At 48.8% G+C, this 24,863-nt stretch overlaps 1 protein-coding gene across 1 annotated transcript in view; it reads left to right on the top strand.

Moving 5' to 3' along the window:
* The first annotated feature begins 1,977 nt into the window (after nt 1–1,977).
* The window catches only part of HDAC4 (histone deacetylase 4), a 178,048-nt gene continuing 155,162 nt past the window's right edge, over nt 1,978–24,863 (top strand). Inside the window, exon 1 of the mRNA XM_066575714.1 lies at nt 1,978–2,105. The gene's annotated coding sequence lies outside the window, so the exon portion shown is untranslated. The remainder of the gene's footprint in view (nt 2,106–24,863) is intronic.

Genomic DNA, 24,863 nt, shown 5'->3' with positions numbered 1-24,863 from the left:
TGCAAGCCACAGTTAGCATTGAGAGGTATTACAGTTCTGGCCAGGAGGAGACTAGCACTATCCTCTGTCAGCAAGACTCGCTGGTCTGACGGATTGCCTAGATGTTCAGTAGTCGGTGGCCTGGAGCGGTTTTCACATCCACAAGCAATCCTTGGCATTCGGCAGACAGGCTTGATGATGACAAGTGAAGTGACTTGAACACATTTTAAACTCTTGAGCCCATAATGATTGCTCTATCCATATGGGGTTCCATTATTTTTACTTGGCGACACGTACATGAGATGTCAATTTGTTTTCTTATGCTCTACTAGCCAGAGTGGAGAGCTACTTTAACTCCTTAGTGATCACCAATACGCCTTTTAGAGACAGCCATTAATGGGATTTAAACCTGCACATACATCCTTTTTAAGGTTGCCTGTCCACCGGCATTTTTGCATTGCGGTCCCCGCAGTGATAATCCGGCCACAGTGACCACTTACCATAGCATTGCTATGGAAAGCGCAGCCCCCCCTGCCAACGAGCGGAGAATCATAGAGATTCTCCACTCGCGGGCGGCAAATCGCAGCATGCTGTGAATTGACACGATTCTCTGCGGTCAGCCTGTCATATACGCTCACCATGGCGATCCGTGAGCTAGCTCCTGCTCCCCCGCAGGATATCGCAACGCCCGTGGACAGGCAGCCTTAGACGGTGGCTTGGCTGACTGACTGACTGCCAGGCTCCAATAAGCAGTAGTGGAGAAACCTCAGATGCTGGCAGTTTAAGCCCTTACATGCCACAACCAGGAGCAAATACAGCATGCAAGCCGATGACAGGGGAAAGGGGCTACTTCTGTCACCCATCGGCACCCTGCAATGCAATCGCAAGGTACCAATGGCAGCTGGAAGCCGTAATCTGAAAGATATCTTGTCTTGTTTAAAAGGGCCCTATGTGAAGTCACATGACTGCGCAGCACCCAGATGATGTAGACTAGGCTCACACGGATGGATTCCAGTTGCGGAATCCGTGGCAAAACACGAGCGTTGAAAAGTAGAAACTTTAGCTTTTTTGCTCACTTGAGGATATGAATTGCATATTCCGTGAGCAAAGGAGAAGTCATAGAATACTCTATGGGGGGGGGGGGGGGGGTGTTTAAAAAAAACAAAAAACCCTTTTCGGCGCGGGACAACCCCTTTAATGTAGCAATGTGCAAAGAGGGCTGCAAACCCTTTTTTTCTAGGGAACAGTTGTAAGGTGAGGGCAGCAGACAAAACCACAGGAAGAAAAGTGCATATTTGTGAAGCACATCCCCTTCATACATGCACCAAGCCCTTTACACTATAAGCTGCTACAGACAGAGCTCCTCCCTGACATATTCTATAGCTTCACTACCTATATCCTCCTCAGTGCCTTCTGTTCTGTACCACATACATATAAACACGTTCTAGAGCTGCGCCTCCACGTGACCCGCTGCCTCCGACAGCATAAGCGTTGTGAGCTACAAGGCGCGCGTCAGCACTTATATAGCGGCCCTAAGCTCCTCCCTTCTCGGGGGGTCAGCTTCACCACACAGCAAAAAAAAAAGAAAACAACGAAAAAAAACCCCGAACGTCTATAAATAACTCGAACGCTCATTGGCTACAATAAGCAAATATCGTACACGTGACACAGAATAACCAATGACAGTCATCACGGCTCTCAGGGGCCACATTAGGCGGTCTATTGGCAGATTGATAGCTTCCACAGCCAATAGCTTCCTTCTCTCTACACTGTAGTCCCGCCTGGTGATAATGATTGGCTGGTTTCAGAAACAGGGCAGTAACCTAACGGGATCATTAGAGCTGAAGCCTTGTTATCGACACCCTCATTCAGCCAATAGGCGAGCGGCTTCGCATCCATTCTTGCGTCTATTAGTGTGAGCGGTCTCAGGGGGAGTGGAGCCGGCTTCCTGAGCGGCAGATAGACTGACCAATGAGCGTTCAGTGCGAAGTAGGGCGCAGTGTGAGGAGGTGCGCGGGATGTCGGCCGCTCGGAGCCTCGGGTAGAACAGGAGGATTTGTGAGAGACCAGGGACACCCAGCGGGGCTGCTCGCCCGGACCGGCAGGACTGTGAGTGCGCAGCTCAGGTGAGAGGAGGCGGGGGCGCCGCAGCATCAGTCTGTTTGTCTCACTCATCCCTGTCTATCAATCCTCGGAGCAGCGAATGGATGCGCAGGAGTCACGACTGGTGAAGCCTATCGCGATGGCTAGAGGGAGCAGAGTGCAGCCCCATGGCGATAACTGAGTGCGTCCATGTGTGAGTGTTTACCGGCCGGGACACGTGTGTGTGCAGGGGTGACAACCGGCCACCATGTCACCCTGCGGTCACCTACCTGCAGCCACCGTCACCTACCTGCCCGGCGCATCCGCCACACTTCTTACCCTCCAGAAACCGTTACGTGCGATTAGCGGAAAAAAGATAGCTGGATCGTTTGAGCGCTAATCGTTCAGTGTGAGCGCGGCGGGCGAATGGCGAACGATGGATCACTGTCTAACAGGGCGCTGCGATACTTTGTTACTATGTTACACGCAGCCGAAATTCCACAGCGCATCCGCAACGGAGTCAGAATGTGCTGCGGATCGGTGCTGATATCTATATCGGAAATCAGTTGCGCATTCCGCATAAGATGCCTCCGATGGCTCCGCGCCGCCCCCCCCTATTCTCGCCTCCGATGGCTCCGCGCCGCCCCACCCCTTTCTCGCCTCCGACGGCTCCGCGCCGCCCCCCCCCTTTCTCGCCTCCGACGGCTCCCGCGCCGCCCCCACCCTCTTCTCGCCTCCGACGGCTCCGCGCCGCCCCCCACCTTTTCTCGCCTCCGACGGCTCCGCGCCGCCCCCCCCTTTCTCGCCTCCGACGGCTCCGCGCCGCCCCCCCTTTCTCGCCTCGACGTCTCGCGCCGCCCCCCCCTTTCTCGCCTCCGACGCTCCGCGCCGCCCCCCCCTTTCTCTCGCCTCCGACGGCTCCGCGCCGCCCCCCCTTTCTCGCCTCCGACGGCTCGCGCCGCCCCCCCCTTTCTCGCCTCCGACGGCTCCGCGCCGCCCCCCCTTTCTCGCCTCCGACGGCTCCGCGCCGCCCCCCCTTTCTCGCCTCCGACGGCTCGCGCCGCCCCCCTTTCTCGCCTCCGACGGCTCCGCGCCGCCCCCCCTTTCTCGCCTCCGACGGCTCCGCGCCGCCCCCCACCTTTCTCGCCTCCGACGGCTCCGCGCCGCCCCCCCCTCTTTCTCGCCTCCGACGGCTCCGCGCCGCCCCCCCCTTTCTCGCCTCCGACGGCTCCGCGCCGCCCCCCCTTCTTCTCGCCTCCGACGGCTCCGCGCCCGCCCCCCCTTTCTCGCCTCCGACGGCTCCGCGCCGCCACCCCCCCTTCTCTCGCCTCCGACGGCTCCGCGCCGCAGCCCCCCCCCTTCTCGCCTCCGACGGCTCCGCGCCGCAGCCCCCCCTTCTCGCCTCCGACGGCTCCGCGCCGCAGCCCCCCCTTCTCGTCTCCGACGGCTCCGCGCCCCCCCCACCCCCTTCTCGTCTCCGACGGCTCCGCGCCCCCCCCCCCTTCTCGTCTCCGACGGCTCCGCGCCCCCCCCCCCCTTCTCGCCTTTGACGGCTCCGCGCCCCCCCCGCCCCTTCTCGCCTTTGACGGCTCCGCGCCGCCCCCCCCTTCTCGCCTCCCATGGCTCCGCGCCGCCCCCCCTTCTCGCCTCCCATGGCTCCGCGCCGCTCCCCTTCTCGCCTCCGATGGCTCTGCCCTGCCCCCCCCCTCCTCGCTTTAGATGGCTCCGCCCTGCCCCCCTCACCCCCCGCCTCCGATGGCTTTGCGCTGCGCCTTCACCCCCCCTTGTTTCCGATGGCTGCTGCGCCGCCCCCCCCCCCCCCCCTGTTTCCGATGGCTCCGCGCTGCGCCCTCTCGTTTCTAATGGCACTGCGCTGCACCCTCCGATGGCTCCGCCCCCTCTTGTTTCCGATGGCACTGCGCTGCACCCCCCCTCGCCTCCCATGGCTCCACGCTGCGCCCCCTCTTGTTTCCGATGGCCCTGCGCTACGCCACCCCCCCCCCCCCCCTCCTTGCCTCCGATGGCTCTGTGCTCCTTCGGCCACCCTTGGTCAGTTGATGCAGATTCACTAGTGCCACAGGGAAGGGGGTGAGGGGAGCGCGGTATCTTCTGAAACCAGCTGCGGATGTGCACCCACAATGCGAATTCGGAGTGTGTTATGGATGCGGAAGCATTGCGGATTTTCCCCTTGGGGTGCGTTCTCGCGGAAAAAAAACGCAGAACATTCTATCATCAGGTGTTCATCTCATTGTATCGCCCGTTGTTTATAATAGGGCCGTATATGTACATTGACTTCTATGGGTACGTTATATGCACCAAGATAGGAAATTGCCCCTGGGGTTCTCTCCTACGAGCGTTTACAGGCAGCAGTACACAGTGCATTATGTACTTCTGCGTGCTGCCAAATCTCTGTACGTTGTGGTGGTGTGTATGCACCTGTAATATGCGCCAAGATGGCGCGCGTGCAAAAAAGAACGTGACGTACGGTGTGTGAGCGGCATCGATGAAAGGAATGTAAAGTTCGTTACCCCCAAATTACACGCCTGTAATGCGCAGTAAAAACGCCTTGTAGAGACCCCTGAGGACGCGCTCAGCCGGGTGTACCTTCTGTCCACTGAATTAAACCGTTGTATCCCAATGTGCGCTGTTTACACGCGCGGATGTTGCACGTTAAAAAAAATCGCAGCATGTCTTGTATTCCGTATTCATGGATCAAAATCACTCTTAAAGTCTGATTGCGTAAAAAAGTAAGCCCCCCTCCCCCAAAATGTACGGGGGGTTCACTAAACCGGTTTTCTGTGGGTTGTGACAAAACGGTCATCTCAAGATTTCCTGCATTTTGTTTTTGCGCAGGTGAAAAACGGATGAGACGCGGATGCAGCGCAGACAAAAAAAAAAACTCATTCAGAGAAAACTGCATTTTTCATGGATCAACATTACCTACGCCTGCGTGAATGAGCCGACGGGCGAGCGCAATATTGGGCTGAGAAACCCGTCTCCAAATCGCACTCTTCAATGTACGCTTTACCCGCGGATGCAAAAACGCCGCGCGTCACTCTGAGAGATTGCGATCCTCCGGCGCTTGTTTCACGTCGGAGGATCAGCAGGTATTTTCCATGGATTTCAGTGGGAAACATCACCTTTTTTTTTTTTTCCTTTTTTTAGCAGCATTGCTCCATGTAAGAATGGCGCTTATATTTGCGCTTTTTGCAGCGCACAAAACTTGCACGAAATTCGCTCTCGTGTGAATGTAGCGGCGTTGAGCAGGCATATCCCTGTGTGTGGCAGCAATTTTTGGACTGCGCATGACGGCGCATCTCACGCAGGCTGACATGCACAGTCTGACTTGTCTCTGTTTTAGTTTCCCGCCCTGCCGCTTAGGGCGCCTCCACACGGGCGCTAAAACGCAGCGTTTTTTGCTCTATGCGAGAGTGCGTAAAAAAGCGGATTTATAAAACCAATGTCTTTGCACGGTTTCATGTGCGATGCGTTCTCTTCTGCGCTAGAACGTGCCGCGATTTTCAGATTTTTTTCTCCCTTTTTATGCACCTATGTTTCCATATGAAGCCATTGTTTGTTCCATGTGGGTGAAAAAAGGCACAACGACGCACTTTACAAAGCAGACACACATTTGCGCTATCGCTGCGTTTTTTGCCTTCCCAAAAACCTAAACGCCCGTACAGAGGCCCCCTTAGTGACGTTGTGTTTAAATGCCGCACATACGAAATGTGATTCCGCATGTGCAGCATTTATTACGCGCCCGTAGAGAACAATAGGGCTCTATCACGTATAATACGCGGTAAAACAGAACATGCTGTGGTTTTTTTGTACGCAATTCCAAACCCGCTAGTGGGAGCGCGTCGGTGAAAATCAATGTACGATGATTGACTGCATACACCAAGTATTTTGGGCGTAATACGCTATGAAATTACGCTTGCGTGAGCCCCGCCTTACTGTGCTTATTGTGTGACGGTATGACGGTTTTATGTGTTTCTTTCAGCACTTCATCATTTCCCAAGATCTCTGTTTGCTGTCAGTGAATGGAAACGTTATTTTGTTTCAGGTTGTAAAAGTTTAGAGAACTAATAGTTTGCAGGGATTTACGGGCCTCCAGTATTGATGAACTAAATATGGAAGACGCAAAGCCCATTAAATAAAAGGGTTGCGTGCAAACGTGCGTTTCTTTACAGCAACTACTGTGCACAAAAAAAAGAAGAAAATTGCAGATTGTCCTGGTCTGTGGCCAGAATCCGGAATCATCCGTAACCGTTTATGGGTGCATAAAATGCAGTGAATGTGCATTAGCGGTTTTTGTGGGTTGTAACAAAACGAACATGATGTGGGCCTTATTTTTTTTTTTCTGTATGCATAAAAAACATGACACATGGATTTAAAAAAATGCACAGACACATGCAGTGAAAACAGTGTGTTTTTTTTGTTTTTTTTTTGTTTTAAATTCTGGACCAAAGCTGCATACGGTGTTTCCCCAAAATGAGACCCTGTTGCCCCAAAAGAGGCACTAGGTCTTATTTTTGGGGAATGTTATCTTATACTTAGCAGGTACAGTCCAGGTCCCCCTGCTGCGCTCTCAAGTTACGGTGTGCTTGCTGCAGTCTTCAGCCGCCCACAGAAGATCACTTCCTGGTTACGGGATTCATAAACCCCACCTCCAGGAAGCGATGGCTCTGATTGGCTAACCAGCGCTCAAAAGCCAATCAATGCAGCGCTCAATGAACCAAAGCGATGGCTGTGATTGGTTCATTCAACGCTGCATTGATTGGCTGAGCAGCGGTCGAAGAACCAATCACAGCCATCACGTTGTGGAGGTGCGACTTATGAATTGGCTGAGCTGCACCATTGATTGGCCAATTCTTAAATCCCACCTCCACAACGCGATGAATTCACCCGTGTGAATGAACCTTTAGGATAGATTACCAATATTTGATGGGTTGGGTCCCCCGCTGATCAGCTGTGTGCAGGCGAGCTGCACAGCCTTTCCTCATGTCGGTGATGTTGCATTCATTAGTCATATGAGAGCGGTCCTGTCTCGTTCAGGTTAATGAGCTGCTATACCAGGCATTGCCAGTATGAAATGTACGGCGCTGTGCCTGGTAGTCAGTGAAGAGGTCATGGCGCTTGTCTGAGCACTGCCTCTTCAAACAGCTGATTGTGGGGGTCCTGACCAGCGGAGACATACTGGGTGGATATTGATATTGAGTCATCGGTATTGGAGTCTCAGAAAATCTATTTACCAGCTGAGAGTCGGAGACCATTGTGGGCAATGCTGATGAGCGGATCACCCTGGCTTGGGTGGCCATATGGGTTAGATATGGATTGGTTGGTGCTACAGAAATAAATGGGATTGCCCAATCTACGAACGTGTATGATGCCCTGCCAACTCTCCCCATGGGGGTAGATACCATTGGCATTTGGATTATAGCTGCCGATTCTTGGTAGATGAGCCCCTATATGAGGTGTCTGGTAGCAGCTTATTTCCCGCACTACATATAAGGGAGGTCTAACATCTGCACTTGGGGTTCCGCTTTCCTGCTCCATGCGCGGATCTGGGAAGGGAAAGCCCTGCAAACGCAGTACTTGCGCTTTCAATTGCATGTGAAATGCATGTTGCTGGGATACATGCAATGAAGTGAAAAGAAGCAAGAAGTTGTGGATTTTTTCTTTTTGCGCGCGTATTGATACACGGTGCTTACGCAGCCGTACGCGGACAAAAAGACCCGCATACACCATGATATGCAGGGAAAATAGATCCAGCCGCTGGACGGATGGAAGAGTTGTATGACGGAGCTAACTGCTTCCAAATGGATTCCATTGATTATTATGGGGTCCGCTTGGCTTCCCTCCGGCATTCTACTGATTTTAGATCAAATAGCGCGGCACGCTGCTGTACTTGGCCCATTTTTTTTAGCGGAAATCGGCAACGGAGGTTCTGAATGGGACCTTTAACCCTGATGTGACCGGACCCTTCAGATTGTTTCTAATTGTAACACTGTTATGTGTTCACACATTTGGGTGCTGATATTCTGCAGCAACTTCATCCCTTCAGCTGAAAGGGGAAAATCTGCTGCAGATCCGCAGTGCAAAGGATGCTGTTGTGTTGGAGCGGATCTGTACCTCTCCCGCCATGTGTGAACACACCCTTAGGAAGCGCAGAACTCGTCGTTATCTAGTGTAATGTAATAGGATGTAATACCGTCTCACTTCTGCACCACTTTTAACATCTTGCTTTGCTTAAGGCTGCCTCCGCACGGCCTACAAATCCCCACTATGATATGAAGCTCATGGATTCCAATGGGCTCTTTACCATAAGCGATGTCTTGTAGCCGTGCGGATGCAGCCTGTATTACATAACACTGGGCAGTCCTTACAGCGTGCGCTGGTGGTTATAGGGCAGCTTTATGGGGGAATCCAGCCGTGGGGGAATCTACTGCAAAATCCGCTTGTGTAACATGCAGAGGGGGGAATCCTCATGGAAGACCCCCAGAGTTCTCTTTCGGATTGTTTTTGCCTCTGAGACAGATCGGACTGTTGAAAAGATCTTATAATTTTCTGTAAAGTGTCAGTGTATGTTCTGGGAGTATAGGGGGGTTTAATATATTAGTTTAAAGGGCCTCTTTGGTCCTGGAAAAAGAAAGATGGCTGCCTGATGCTCAGCTAGGCTTACTAGTCAAAATACGACCGTTTTCTTGTGCAAATGACGTCAGAAATCTGTCTAAACGTGTGTGCCTCATTTTTTTTTTTTTTTTTTTTTTTTTTTTTTTTAAACCCTTTTGAACAATTTTTTTAGACTTTCTGGAAAAGGGGTGTGGCCTAACCAAATATTGGCACAATTTTTGGCATAAACTTAGCCAACTGATAGGTGGCCTAAACTCAATTCGACAGATTTATCATTCAGTGATGGAATTGGCGCAATTTAAGGCTGCCTAGTCTGACTTTGCACTGTCTAGCATTTAGACCGTATTAGTAAATAAGCCGTGGTATGTGTTAGTAGGCATCAGTAGTCTTGGGCCGGCTTCACGCGGGCGATAAAATCGCATGAGATTTATGCATTGAGAGACGGGCAAATATTCTTTAGAATGGGGTCATACGCATGAGCGATGTTTTCATGCACAGGGATGTGATGCGGGAAACACGTTCTAGCTTTCTGCGTGCTCTTGCATCGCAACGTCCACTGTTTTCAATGGGGCCGGCGGCAGCATCGCACCACGGTAAAACAATGGGAGAAACTCCACTGTCCTCCGCCTGGCATGAAAACGCCTCGCGTTCTCGGGGTAACACATGACTGCGTGCATGAGATGCTAAGCGCCGGCTCATACGGGCGTATAGCTAAAACACTGCGTGTAAACGCAACGTTCTACGGCTGTGAGAGCAGTCAGGGAGCAGGTATATTGCTGCGTAGGGCAGATATATATATATATATATATATATATATATATATATATATATATATATATATATATATATATATATATATATATATAATTTCTTTTTTGTGCGTGGCAGCATATCTCACTCAGCGTCATGCACAGTCTGTCTTGTTTCATTTTTTTTTTAATTTCCGCTATGGCGTATTATACGCAATGAAAAATGCTATTGTGAGCGGGTCAGTGAAAATCAATGTGCGTTCACGGACTCCATTCATCACATATTATACCCAATGACATTCCGCTCATGTGATCCTGCTCTAAGGTTCTGCATACTGCTCTGACTGGGCAACAGTGGCCAATCAAACCAGCGGGTACGGTCTTAGACTACGGATACATACTAATACGCCGTGTGCATCAGGTAGTCAGAGGAGCAGCGCCGCCATCTTTGTTTGTTCCGCTGTAAACTTGTATAAGTGGATACTGCCTTTTTTTTAATTGTAAGATATGGCGCAGTCTGCGGCGCTGTCCTTAAAGGGGCAATGTCACCAAAATTATTATTTTTTTATTAATTTAAGACCAGATGGAGAAACAGATTTCATTTTTCTAGGTTTTTTATTTATTTATTTTTTTATTTTTTTGCTTGTAGAATCTTTTATTATGCTGTCTATACATGACTATGGGGGGGGGGGGGGGCGCGCATCTTTCCTGAGCTAAATTTAGAGGATTTGGGGTCATTTAACTAACAAAAAGTGAGAAATTATTCAAATAATGGCCGAGTCGTTTGATTTAAAATAGTCAGTTTACACATGTAGATAAGTAAGTTGTTTTTTTATTTTTTTTCTTGTCATTTGCTGGTTTAGTCGATGATTCGTTGTTTAGAGCAGCGTACCAGCGAGTGACTCAAAGAATTATCGTTCAAATGCGCAGGATCTAATGTTTTATGTTATGGTGATTGTTAGAGATTCTTTACAGCAGCTTCATGGGCCATTCACACAATGGGCAGGAGGGGACCCAGTGACTTGTATGGAGACTGTTCTAGACATGTTCTGTGTAGAGGTTATTGTGCAGGAAGGCGGGTAGATGGTCACAACTCATCACCTATTGGGATTGGTGGGTCCTGTGTTATCTACATGTACACGGGCGGAAATTCCACGGCGGAATTTCCCCGCAGAATTTCCGCCTGTGGCCGCTGCCATAGGATTGCATTAGAAAACGCAATCCTAGGCAGACGGCCGCGATTTGTCCGCGAGAAATCACACGCGAAAAGCCAATCGCGGCATGCTCTATATCTGTGCAGGGCTCACAGAGGCCCACACAGAAATGACAGTGGTGATGGGCCGCCTCCGCTCTGCGCATGCATCGGCTGGCGGGCAGCCGTCGTATAGCAGAGAATGAAGACGCCGGGAGCGGGTGAGCCGCAGGCCTCTGCAGGGACACGGGACCACATCCCACTGCGAGAATTCTCACAGCGGGATCCGACCCGGCCGTCTGCAGGCGGCGTATAAGTGTAATCCTGCCTGTCATGTTGGTGAGACGACTGATGAAAAGTTTTCCCCACACAACAGGAAGTGACTGACTAGTATTAGGGCTAATGCCCACGGCCGGATTTCTGCCGCGTTGCCCTGCAGCTATTAGGGTCTAGTGAACTCAATAGCTCAATGTTCACGCTGTGGAATTCCGCAGCGTGAAAGAAAACGCTGCATGTTCTATTTGCTGCGGGAATAGGTGCGGCCGGCTTCCATTGTAGTCAATGGACGCCGGCCATCACGCTATACTTCCGCTGTAGCACAGCAGAAGTATTGCGTGAATACGCATCACCGCCAGCCGTGCCATGAGGCACATCTAGCTGTACTGTGCATGTGCGCCGGCCCTCTATGCGAGACACGTACAGCGGATGCGGAGTGGTGAGTTTGGGTGTTTTGGGGGCGCCGTGGCGGACTCCGCTGTGATATTCCGTTGGCGGGATCCGTCACGTCTGTGGGCATGAGGCCATAGGCTTTGAGGTCAGAGTTTAAAATGCAGGTTTTTAGGATAAAAATAGAAAACATATTGTGACCGAAATTTTTATTAAAAATCACCAAAAATCCTTAAAATGTTTAACCTGAAAGTGTGATTTCTATAATACGTCATTTTCCGCTGACCTATTCGCTGTAAAGTGAATAATAGTGTGAGCCCCATGGCCCAGCATGTAAATCAATGAGATCTGTTGGGTTGTGGCGGTAACCATCTGAATAGACTCGGCAGAGCTGTCATGTCTCATTGATAAGAGGCTGGTGTGACCTTTAGACTCTCATTGTTTCCTCGCAGCTTCTCTTCCGTTTCATTGCGCCAGAATGGAATGACAGACAGCGGTGAGTGACGTCACCAGCTGCGCTCACCAACTCCGTTCATTAGTCTATGCTGATGGTAAAGTCTACCGTACTCTGAAAACGTGCAAAATACAAGGTTTTTGTACTTGCCGTAAAATCATTCATTGGGGGACAGCATTAACCGTGGGGTACAGCTACTGCCACTAGGAGGTGAACTAAACCGAAAATGTGTATGGCGTTCATTCTTTTTGGTGCAATTATACTGGAAAGCTAGCATGATCGCATTGAAGAACACCCTACTTTGTATCTTGGAGGGGGTCTCCTGCCAGGGATGCAGTTTGTTGCCCACGTCTGTCACTTCTTACAGAATTGTTACATAGGTTTGCTTGGGATATGTTCATACAGCAGAATTTTCACCTCAAAAGCCACATCCAAATCTGCGCCTTGTTACAGAAGTACTTGGTGTGAATAGGTGCTAGAAATATCGCCGCCAATGGGCAAAAACCGCATACTGAATTCCAATGTGGTAAATTGTGGTTCTGCTCAATTCTGCATCTAGAAGCTACCTGTCTCTTCTGGATACGGAAATGCAATTTTCCACTTCGGAAATCTGCACACGGATCCTCGCCAAAAACCGCTGCAATAAAAAAAAAAAGTGGATTTTGATGCTGTTTTGGAGGTGGAATTTGCTGCGGAAAATTGTGCAGCGACTCCTGCCGTGTGAGCAGCACCGCTTCTTAGCAGCCTTTAGTGTACTAAAAAAAAATTAAAGGGACTGCTATTATTTAGCTGGAAACTGTCAAAATGTGCTACATAACTATGGAGCTGCTGTGAAGATCATTGTGCTGGAAGGTCTTGTCGTAATAACTATCTTCGGCGTTGGAAGGAAGATTACAGTTGGAGTTTGTGGCTAATGTTGATGGGTGTGTCGGAGTCGGTGGCTGATGCCCGCATGCTGACCTGTTTGGCAGTGTCAGTCCAGCACTTAGGTTGGCCACACACTTTGGAATAGTGCAGGCAGAACATTATGTATACCTGCCTGCTTGATACGGTAATATGACCATTCAATAGAATGCTAAAGTGGCACAGATTCGGGCAGGAAGATTTTCCCTGGCACCTCCATGCACCCTCACTAAATTGTAACCTGGTCCCAATCATGGCATAATTTAAACCAGTTTGTAGTGAAAATTATATATATACGTATGGCGATTCGGGTGTCCATGCCAAGCCTTGACAAGCACCGCCCCTTTTTTTTTTTTTTTTTTTTAAAGTGGCAGTGCTGGCGCAGGAGGAAGAAAAGTTGCAAAATGTTTGCAACAGCAGGGATTGTGCAGAAATGTAGAATTCTGGCATAGACCAGTTAATGCCCCCCGGGTATGGTCTGTGTAGTCCGTGTGCAGCACGCAGACCCAGTCTAGCCATTTTGCTATTCAGATGAATGTTTTTTTTCCACACAGACTGATTGATGGTCCATGTGGAGAAAGTCACTACATGCCGTAATCTCGGATGAGGGAGTTGGGTCCATGTGGTGTGTGAGTACCTCTGCTACAGCTTACATGTGATGTAAGTGCACATAGTTGTTACCTAGTTGTCAAGTTATTCATATTAGTTAGTAAAACAGATGTCCGGAGTGGTGACAGATACTCCTTACGGGACGTTTCACACCGGATGGAATTAGTCTACCCGGACATTTCTGTATCGCAATGTTATCCCTCTGAGCCTTGCATTCTGCACCTGCAGGATTGTTGTTCCGGATTTCTAACATACAAGAGATGTAATTCCACATCTAAAGTCTGCGGGGAAAAAAAAACGCAAGAAGTTCCTAAAGCCGTTCCGCAGAGTGCAGTCCGCAGTTAACCCTTTCCAATCCACTGTCTGACGTCTGAAGACATTATGATTTAAGGCTGTACAGCTCTGATGTTGGAAGACGTCCGTCGGGGTTCTCTTACTGTATATTGCCAGCCTCTCTGCTGTCGGAGCCTATCCAATGTGTCACCTCATGCAGTACTGGCTTTAGCCAGCAGATAGCGCTGTTGTATAACGGCAGAAAAAGAGTAAGCCCCCTAGGAAAACCAGGATACAAATTGGACTGGAAAGGGTTAAATACACAACAGAATCTGCATCTCGCAGACTATCCCATCCTGTGTGAAAGTTCCCTAAAGGGACTGTATCGCCCTTTAAAGAAAAAAAAAATGAAAACTAGGTAGAAAAATATATTTAAACTTTATAATCTGTTTTTATTTTCTAACTGTGGAGTTTTTTTTTATTCTGATGTCTATACATGACTATGGGGGCAACCATCTTTCCTGAGCTACATTTAACAGCTTTTAGAGAGATGTTTTACAGCATCTTCATGGGCCATTCACACAATGCACAGGAGGGGACCCAGTGGCTTGTATGGAGACTGATCTAGACATGTTCTCTCATTTTGCAGGGAGGGGGGTGGGGGAGTAGATGGTCCCAACTCATCACCTATTGTGATTGGTGGGTCCTGTGTTATCTACATATAGGTGTTACCTGTCAGTATAATCCTGTCTGTCTGTTGGTGAGACGACTACTGAAAAGTTTTCTCTACTGATCAGGACCTATCAGTCTATTATTCGGCTGTTAGGTCAGTGGAACAAATTTAGAACTTTTTTTTTTGTTTAAATATAGATGGTGACCAAAAGTTAAAATCATCAAAAATTCTGAAGTTTAATACAAAAATATGACTTGCATACTAGGTCATTTCTGGTGACTCATTTCCTTTTTAAAGGTTGATGCAGCCATGAGATGGAAACTAGCTATTAGCTGCTTCTATATAATGCACGATTAGTCATTAGGTCCATTTAGATGCCTGACACACGTCCCTGTGTGTCCTCGCTCCCGTGCTGTTGCACAGGAGCTGGTATAGCTCGCTCGCTCACAGAGCGGCCAGCAGAAATGCTGGAGGAGATTTCACTCCTTGCTCTTCCCTGCCCCTCCCCATTGACTTAACATAGCAGCCGTTCATTACTGAACAGCTGCTATTTACACTGAGGGATCAGAGTTCAGCTCCTCATCCATCATTTGCTGCATAAATGATGGACGATGAGCGATGAGCTGATCGTTCAGTGTAAATAGCAGCTGTTCAGTAGTGAACGGCCGCTATGGTAAGCATCCAATGGACCAGAAAATACTAATTCTAAGGCTGGGTTCGCACGGGATGGAAATCTCAGGGACTGTCCGCAGCGGGACCCCACGGAAATTCTGGGAGATTTTCGCAGCTTGAAGTCCCATGAGATTTTCGCAGCTTGAAGTCCCATGAGATTTTCGCAGCTTGAAGTCCCATGAGATTTTCGCAGCTTGAAGTCCCATGAGATTTTCCGCCGTTTTTCAAGCGGCGTATTTCGCTGTGGCCAGCTCTCCCCATAGAGCGGAGAGAGGCCGCCACAGAAATGGCGAAGCAATTGACAGGCTTTGACATACAGCGCGGAAAACCGTTTCCCAGGGGCTTGCTCGAAGTGTGTGGACGAGATTTTTGTAAATCTTGTCCTCTTTGCTGTATTAACCCGGGATAAAAATTGCAGGCAGAATTTCTGTGCAGAAAGTCTGCACATAAATTCCGCCCTGTGTGAACCCAGCCTTAGGCTGTGGTCACATGGGACCAAAATCCCGCAGAAATCTCGCAGGACAACCGCACGGAAATACCGCAAGTTTTCCACGGGGGAAATACAACTTCAAAACTCGCGTCCTTTAGTTGTGAATTTTTGGAGCGGCTTTGCCGCCTGCATTCCACTGTGGCAATCTGTCCTCATAGAGAGGTGAGTGGCCGCCGTGGAAATGGGGAAAGAATTGACATGCCGCGTCTTTGAATTCTGCGCGGCATGTCAATTTCAGCGCAGCTTGGCCGCAACGGATCGACCGCAGTGTGTGGACGAGATTTTTGCAAATCTGGTCAACTTTGCTGCTTTGTCCTGGGATAAAAAGCCGCAGGCGTTTGCAGGAATGCAGCATTTTTCAAGGCTGCGTTTACTGCGGTTTCAGCTGCGTTTTCAGCTATGCTGAAATGCGCAACTAGCAGGTGCCGTCAGGGTTATCCCGCTAGCCTCCGGCGCTGCTCCAGGCTTCTGTGCACTGACAGATCATCTATTGCTGGTAGCGAGGTTTGAGTACCCCGGCTCCAGCAAGAGATTGCGGTGACTAGTCCTCGGCGCTGGCGCAGCCAATCTGAGCCGGCGAGCTCTGATTGGCTGAACCAGTCAATGAATGGCTGTGATTGGTGCATCGAGTGCCTGCTCTGATTTGTCTGAGCTGAAACCGCTGCCCATTGATTTCAGGGCACGGCTGAAAACTGCCAAAGATAGAACATGCATCGCGGTCAAAGGGCAGAGTTTTGATGCTTGTGTGAACAGCCCCACTGAAATGAATGGGAGTGCTGTACAGTGTTGAGTGCTGCGCGGAAAAGGCAGCGCTAAACGCTGTACAAAAATGTCTGTGGTTTTTTTTTTTTGTTTTTTTTTATTCTTTCACGTGATGCCAACTGCGTGAAAACGCATTGCTCTTGTGAATGAGGCCTTAGAAAAATCCAAAATGGCAGCTCATTATCTTTTGTTTTTTAATATACCCTTTTATAGGAAGTATAACCAAACAAATTCCCTTTGGGGGAAAAATGTCATAATCGTATGCTGAGGCCAGCAACTATCTTGAGGCGGCCTGAAAATAGTTGCAGTTGCAATGGTTTTTTTTGTTTTTTTAAAATCTAAGTTGAGTATGAAGATTAGACTTCGTCCGCTTTCACACGGGCGACAAAATCGCGGGATTATTCCACGATGCAATAGTGCCTGAAAACACATGTTTGTGAAGCCTATGGTTTTTAGTGGGTTCCTTCACATTAATGATGATTTGACTGATGCTTTGTTGCGAGGAAAAAAACAAACTATGGCATGGTCTTTCTTGCCACGATTTGCAATTTTTATTTATTTTTTGTTTGTAGCCCATGTTCCCCTATGGAGCCACTTGGAAAGTCCTACTGACTTTCGCAATTAAAAAAATTGCGTGATTTTATTGCACGATTTAATCGCAAGCAACCGCAATGCAAATTTATTCTAAAAAAAGAGGAAAACTGCAATATTGCTGAGAAATCGTGGGCACAAAGATTTCTTGAGGCAAAATCGCTGTCGCCCGCCTGTGTGAAAGAGGCCTTATGTACGCGCATTGTGTCAATTTAATCGGGATTCATCCTTGTATGGTGGCACGCATTAATCATCAGAGGGTCACAATGTGATTTGTTTAGTTAATTAGAAATGGTTGTACCATCTCTGCAATTACCATCTATATTCACCTAAATAAGCTACAGACCATAAATATACAGTCAGGCAGATGAGCTGTGATCTCCTCTATTATAACTGTGTGACAGGAGCTGTGTGATCAGTATCGGGAGTGTCTGTGTCTCCCTCTTAGGTAGGATCCATGTAATGGCATCACATAGACTCAGAAACTGACTAGAAACTGAATCCAAAAACTCAAGTAGATCAGAGCGGGTCCGAATTGGGATCACATGACCATCTGAAGAAACGGAGACGGGAAGTCTGAGATGGAAAGAAATGATTGAGGTAACAGTAGCTCACTTATATATACTGGGGGGCTAGATACATGATGGATGAAAAAAGTCACTGCAGTATTACTATGAAATCCATGTAAAGGACAACAGTCATTTCAGTGTATGGCCAGAATAGTAGGTTGTCGGTTCCATCAGCCTTCGCTAGCTGTAAGCATTTACATTCGGAGATGCTTCTCCCATTCACACGACCATCTGAGACGTCTTGTGCCCCGTCATGACTGCTTCTTGGCTATATCACTAATTACGTAACCCTGAGCCCGGACATGACGGATCTGCTTCTGCTGCAGCCTTCCACACGCTCATCTGCAATACCAAACACAATTTAGGCTTAAAATGTTAGTATTCTGGAACGCTCACATGACGTTTATTGTGAAATAAGCTAAATATAGGACCAGCAAATGTAGAAATCCATCATTAAGCCAGCGCTCCGCTCATCAAGTGCCCCGACTCCCGAACAAGTGCTGCAGGCGCACCGCGCCCACACAGAGATGTGAGGAGCATAATTTATCCACCTCAACAAAGACAGGAGCCGAACGGAGATACGGAGATGTTACAAAGTGACGACACCAACAAGAAGGCTACAGTGTGATGACAGGGAGTGGACACAATGTAGAGGACAGTCATGCCTCAGCTTACAATGGCCTCAGGTTATATTATGTTCAACACAGCGCTCTTTTCTGGGTCGTCGGACCTTTAAATTACAATCAACATACAATGTGACAGTCCGGATCCAACGAACACGTCCGTTAGTCCATGGGGGGGGGGGGGATAAAATTAAACCAATTGCTCATGTGTATCGCCTCACAGGCTGCAGTGCTGTCTGCGTATTGTTTCATGTGAATACCACGGACAGCGACAAAAGGGGACCGGTTTTCTTCTTGTCCGGTTTCACATAGACTGTGCAGGTCCTTGTATGTACGACCGTACGTGGATGGGTGTCCATGCGCTATTTCATGCCAGTCGCACCTGAGTTTCCTGGTCACAAACCTTAATTACAGCCCTGTGAATCCGGCTTGAGGACTATTTCACGTGACTTGATTTAAATTGCCAATTCCGCGATCGGCGTTCGCGCAGACGATCTGTGGTAAATCGTGGGAATTGAAAAGCATGTATCCGCGTGGGATGCCTCCTTGGTGTGAGTGGACGTGTCCGGTGCACAGCCTATACACAACTAACATTGCGTATGGGCGACCGCGCGGGAAATACAAGCAAAAAACAAAACCTGTACAGCGCATGACCACCTACATGGTCATCCACAATACAGGTTAGTGCCGTACGCAGGATCACCAGTGGGGCTCATTGCCGGAATCCACTGTAGGCCTCCTGCATGCAGAATCTGACCCGGTGGTGTAAGATCAGTTGGCTTACCTCTGACTATATAGGTGGAAGCAGCAAAGATGGAGATCCTGCCCTCTTATAGCACTAGTGGGTGCTGCTAGGTGTTTGGTCTCAGTATAGCGCCCCATATGGTTATTTGCATGTAAATAAATGTATATGAAGAATGTGTTTCTGTTCTTGTCTTTGCAATACTAAGTCTAAAAGTCCCAATGTATCTGCCAGATAGCTTGCCCTGTGTGGACTTTCTGTCTCGTGGCGTGATGCCCCCTACCCCGCTGCCATCTTTAGATCCTCTGTAATGAATACATAATGAAGGCTCCGGCCGCAGCGCCTGATGTTCGCAGGGAGCAATCACCTTGTGGCTAACCGGGCTCTTAATAGCAGGTATCACCGCACTATCACAGTGCCAGGCTGACAGACCACACAACAATTACATCCTTGCTTTACTCCCAGCGCCGGCCTGATTTAAAGGGATTAATTCTATGCTGTGATGTTTAGTACGGTTATTATTCACTTCCAGCTGCTTAAGGTGGCACTGAAGTTATTATTTTTTTCAATGTTCGCTTGTATACTGGCTGTTACATTGTGCCTTAGATTACCTTCTATATTATCGCTTCGTATGCATTGCTGGAAATGAATAGAAAGAAATATGTATGGGGCCCGCTGTGGCATGGTGGGCTAGTATGAAGAATGCTCTGAGGCTACAGATCTGATTCATGGACTCCCGTTACAGGTACTTCCTTCCTAACCCCACACAGACTGACGGATGAGTCGCACTATATTTGTTGGTGTAAACACTAGGAAAATCTCCGAATCGATGCGCTGCTGTCCCATAGACTTTATTGGGCAACCCAATGGTTACAGGGTATCCCTTGTATATGGGGGTGTACCTAAAAGACACGGGGAGGTATGGGGCGTTACTAGTACAGGCTTCTGTTGCTAGGTGAATGCCTATGGACCCCTTCTGAAGCCATATGCCAGCCAGTATTGGGGAAGGGTGATTTGTAGACAGCGGGATGTGACCCGTGCCTGCAGTGACCCGCGGCTCACTTCCTCCAGCATCTTCTCTCTACTCTGCGCCGGCTGGCACACGCCCCAATTTGTTTACCGCGCGGGTTTTCATGCTGTCAACTCGCGGCTGTATGCATAGGATTGCATAAACCAATGCAATCCTATGGCAGCGTGCACGGGCGGAGATTCTGCGGGAATTCTTGCAGCGGAATTTCCTCCAGTGTGCATTCAATCCCTTAGGTTTTTGCCTGATTTGTGACCGCTGATTTTGTTTGAACGTGTAGCTGTGAAATTGTGTTTCCTTTTCCACTGCTCAAAGCACTAGTAAAAAAAAATGGCATGGAGTGGATATGAAGGACGAGGCAAGGGTATCATGCAGCTTTTCATCAAAAACGGCTTAACGCGCAGCGCTGCACGGACAAACAGGCGACTGGTTCTTCCATCATGACAACGCACCTGCCCAAACAGCGCTGCGTGTTAAGCTGTTTTTGTCGAAAAACTGCATGACTCCCTCGCTTCACCCTCCGTATGGACCCAATCTCGCTCCGTGCGACTTTGCTTATAAGTGCTCTGAGCAGTGGAAAAGGAAACCCCAATCTCACAGATGCGCTTTGGCCGATTCATACGAAACTGGTGAAAAACTGAACAACTTGTTGGGGGAAAAAATCACTGGAGCCAAACACAATCTTCCCCAACGCCGGCTGGCATACCGCCGCAGAAGGGGTTCATATCGCGCAGATATGAACATACATATGAGCAATGTTTTCCCACATGGCTCTGCTATGCGATGCAGGAAACAAGTTGCGCCATTGACCTATCTTGTGCGTGCTCTCGCATTGCACCACCCATTGTTTTCAATGGGACCAGCGGCAGCATCGCCTGTCCAATTGAAAGCAATGGGAGAAACTGCGCGATCTTCAGCTGCAGCTGTTAAGAGCCGCGCCGGAGGATTCCACATCCCTGAATTGATGCGAGGCTGGTTTCACATGACAACTCCTCGCATCCATGGGGATTTCACATGGATGGCGAGGGCGAAGTGGGGGCGGGATTCTAGCCCCATATTGTGCTTGCCCGTGTGAAGTTAGCCTTACATGTGGATTTTCCTGCTGATGTCACCCTTTACCGTTTGCAGAGCTGAAATCTGTGTTAAAAGTTGACATGCCAAGGATTTAAAGAGACCCTTTTAGGATCTGCCCATCGCCCGTATATGTTACTCTGAAACATTATGGCGTTTCAGATAAACACACTTTGACTTCGAATGGAGCTCCTGAGTTGGAGGCGAGCCATCCTGGCCTCTCTCTGCCTGCAGCATGCTGATGGACAGCTCTTTCCCTATACATAAAGGTGGAGAGAGCTGTCAGTCAGCATGCAGTGGGCGGGGAATAGTCAGCATGGCCCGCCTCTTTAAGTCAAAGAATGTGTTTTTTGTTTTTCTTTTGAAACGTCTGGCGTTTCCGATTAACACATATGGGGTCAGCGGACGTAGCTGATCTGGGCTCATGCTGCCAGTGGCTTAAGGATCTTGCACAGCTTAGTTGAATTTACGCTACCAATTTTTTTTCCATTTTAGCATATTTCAGATTTTCTTCCACTTTACTTGTACGGCAATATGTTGCACGTTTTTTGCATACAAGCCACAGGATGAAATGGCGCAATATATGTATATTAGAACATACCCTTTAATAGGACTTTTCCAGCAATAAAAAAATTTATGTGCAGGGAATGTAATAAAATAGAAAATTAGGACCTACTCAACTTCTTGCCGGAGCCCCAGTGTCTGCAGCTCTGAGCACAGAAAAAGCTGCGGTGGTCATGTGACTACTAGCCAGTCACAGACTTCAGTAGTAATACTGCCATGAAGGGCACATTAAAGCCTGTGAGTGGTAATGTGTACAGTAAATGACACATGACTACTGCAACCTCACGCTTGATGGGGATTTGGGCATCTGCACTGGACTGGGGGTCCATTTTAGGCGGTGACTATGGCTTAAAGGGGTAATCCGGGTTATAACAATTGACCTATCTTCAGGAGAAGTCATCACTGGTTGATCGGCAGATGATCTGCCACTCAGAATCCCTGCCAATCAGCTAATGCTCCAGACTGCTGCCAGAGCAGCGGGATTGGATGGCATCATCGGTGGTCAGAGCCAGAAGTTTAATCAGTGGGACCGATGCCTCCTATTACACTTCCGGCTATGACCGCAGTGAGAAGCAGCACGTGTAATAGACCTCACTCCCATTGATATCAGTGGGGTGAAGCCGCCTATTACATCCCCAGCCCTGACCACTGATAACTGCATCCAGTTTTTCTGATGGGCTGGGATCCAGAGCAGTGAACCCCTCCCGAGGATAGATCATAAACAGTAAAAGCTCGGAGTACCCCTTTAATTATTCTATTTGATTTACATTACATGTGAAATCACCCTCGAAGGAAGAGGCGCCTCATCCTTGTTTGCGGCATACATTTGTCAAGAATTGCCCTTTTCAAGCAGCCATGCACCATAATTTTACCTAATAGCAAAAGCACAATCCTGTCATGTTTAATGACTTCGATCTGTGTAACGGATTGATCCCTACTTTTCTAGTAATATATTTTATTGTTTAATGTGAACCCCTTGCCATGAAAATGCAGTCCAACCTTCCAACAAGATGTTATAGAGCAGAAGGAGCTGCTGAGCAGAGACAGTAATGTGGGAAAATACTTAGTATGCCTTCTAACTTATTGCATGAAATAATTGCTTTTTCTGTAATTGGCAGGCCAGTGGCTGGTCTTGCTTAATGACCGGCAGTCTTCCCCCTATCGGCATGCATATAGAAATAGCTGTCGGACACTGATTAGAACCGCCCACTGGACTCCTAAGCATGGAAAGGCCAAAGATTTCAATTGAAGTTACAAGTCCTACCAAATCTTTTCCCATGAAGCTACATATCCTTCTCCGCTTCTCCTGCTCTATAGAACATGTTGCTGACAGTCCAGACTGCATGTTGAATGCAACAGGTTCCCTACATCATTTATGGTATGACCTCCGTTAATATGTAGCCTGTGGAAGAACTTGTAGATTGCATGGTTTTGTGGAAGGGTACTATGCCATCCATAAAGATGGCATAGATAAGAACTTGGGTTGTTAGGGCTCATTCACACGGGCGTATTGTCACCGCGTATATCCTGTGCGTAACAAGCGGTGAATGGAGTCAAATGAGTCAATGAAAGCCAACGAACTTCCGTGCACACCGGCATGTGGGCGCTGCATATCGATACACGAGCAATAAATCGCAGCATGCTCTGTTTCTCTGAGTATTATATGCAGCCCTAGTATGGGCAGTGTGTGATATGCTGTCCATACACTATACATTGCGTACGGGCAGCGTTACCATAAGCATCCCCACTCTGAATGCAGCACGGAATTAAAAAAAAAAAATTAAAAGTCACACTTCGCATGTCTGGGATCGCGTCATTTGTGGGCAAGCGCAGTTCCATACGCAGAACACGGTCTCTGCCGACTCTCTGGCAGCAGAGCGTATGGGCTGTAACATGTAGAACGCTGTGGGAGACCCGCAGCGTTGTACAGATGCGTCATGTGAATGAGCCCTTAGGCCATTCTCACACAAGCGGTGTTTGGCGGTGTATTATTTGCGCACGAAATTCACATCACTAAACCTCCGTGTACTTTAATTGAGCCTCTCGCACGTGTTTCACACATCGCCCTTTGAAATGAATGGGGTGCGTAAAAAAAATGCAATAAACACATAATTGTGTAATGGGGCAGAAAAGTACAGGTTTTTCTCTTCGATGAAGGCACTAGTAGGAGAGATAAACATGCGCGATCACTGCTGATCTAATGGCGGGACTTGTTGATATGGACAGACTTTCTTTAACCCCTTAACGACTTCCCCAGCGGGAAACTACGTCCTCAGAAAGTGGGCTTTTATCCTAGAGGACGTAGTTTTATGCATCCTCTTTGGATTAATGCCCACTGGCCTGAGGACGTGACAGCTCCATGCTGTCGGTGCCCGCAGGTAGCCGACAGCATGGAGCTGTCATCCCAGGATGCGGGCAGTCCCCCCCGGTATTGTAATCGGCGATATCCAATCGATAGCGCCGATCGCAAAAAAGTAAACAAAACTGTGTAAAAAAGTAGTAATTCAGCTGCTCTGATGGATCGGATCCATCACGGCAGCTGAAAATACTCACATGGCTTGTCGGCGGTGTCCCCCGGAGATCTGGTCCTCTCAGACCTGCCGGCGGCCTTCTGCGCATGCGCGCCAGGCGATGACGTCACGCGCAGAAGCCCGGGTGTCCCCGGCAAATTTAAAATCTCCCGGCTCCTGAAGGTAGCCGGGAACCAGGAGGTGTTACCGGGGGACCGCTGTGAGCGGTCCCCGGGCCCGCGATCGCCGCTATCCATTGGATACCGGCGATTGCGAAAAAGTTGAAAAAGTAAAAGAAAAGTGAAGTTTCACCTCCCCTCATGGATCGGATCCATGAGGGGAGGTGAAGATACTCACCCCCGGTCCTCTGCGATGTCCCGATGTCCCGGGACCCGAAATCCCCGTCTGCGCACGTGCGCCCAATGATTGACATCGGGCGCGTGCACAGAGGGGCTCGAGCCCCGGGAAATTCAAAATTCCTCTGCTCCTGGCTGCCATGTGTAGCCAAGAGCAGAGGGATGTCACTGGGGACATGATCACTGTCCTCCAATGGATGACAGTGATCATGTAAAGTTTAAAAAAAAAAGTGCAAAAAGTAAAAATAAAAAATAAAAAAGGGGTAAAAAGTAAAAAAAAAAAGTTTAAAAAAGGGGTAAAAAGTTAAAAAAAAGCTTGCATTTCATCTCCCCCCATGGATCATATCCGTGAGGGAGGATGAAATGACGTACCTAAGTCCCGCGGACTTATCCGCGGACCTTACCCCAGCTTCTGCGCACGTGCCCGTTGCCAATATGGCATGCGCAAAAGCCGTGGTAATTTAAAATCTCCCTACTCCTGGCTACAAAACTTAGCTGAGAGCCTGGAGATTTCACGGGGGGCCGCGGTGAGCGGTTCCTGGTCACGTGTTCGCCGTTATCCAATGGATAATGGTGATCACGTAAAAGTAAAAAAAAAGTGAAGGTTCATCTCCCCTCACCGATGCGCTCGGTGAGAGGAGATGAAACTTTTTACCGGAGGCCTCCGTATTTG

The sequence above is a fragment of the Eleutherodactylus coqui genome, chromosome 8 (genome assembly GCF_035609145.1).
Source record: "Eleutherodactylus coqui strain aEleCoq1 chromosome 8, aEleCoq1.hap1, whole genome shotgun sequence".
Classification (NCBI taxonomy): domain Eukaryota; kingdom Metazoa; phylum Chordata; class Amphibia; order Anura; family Eleutherodactylidae; genus Eleutherodactylus; species Eleutherodactylus coqui.
The sequence above is the reverse complement of the archived record's forward strand: the minus strand, read 5'-3'. Positions and strand labels throughout refer to the sequence as shown.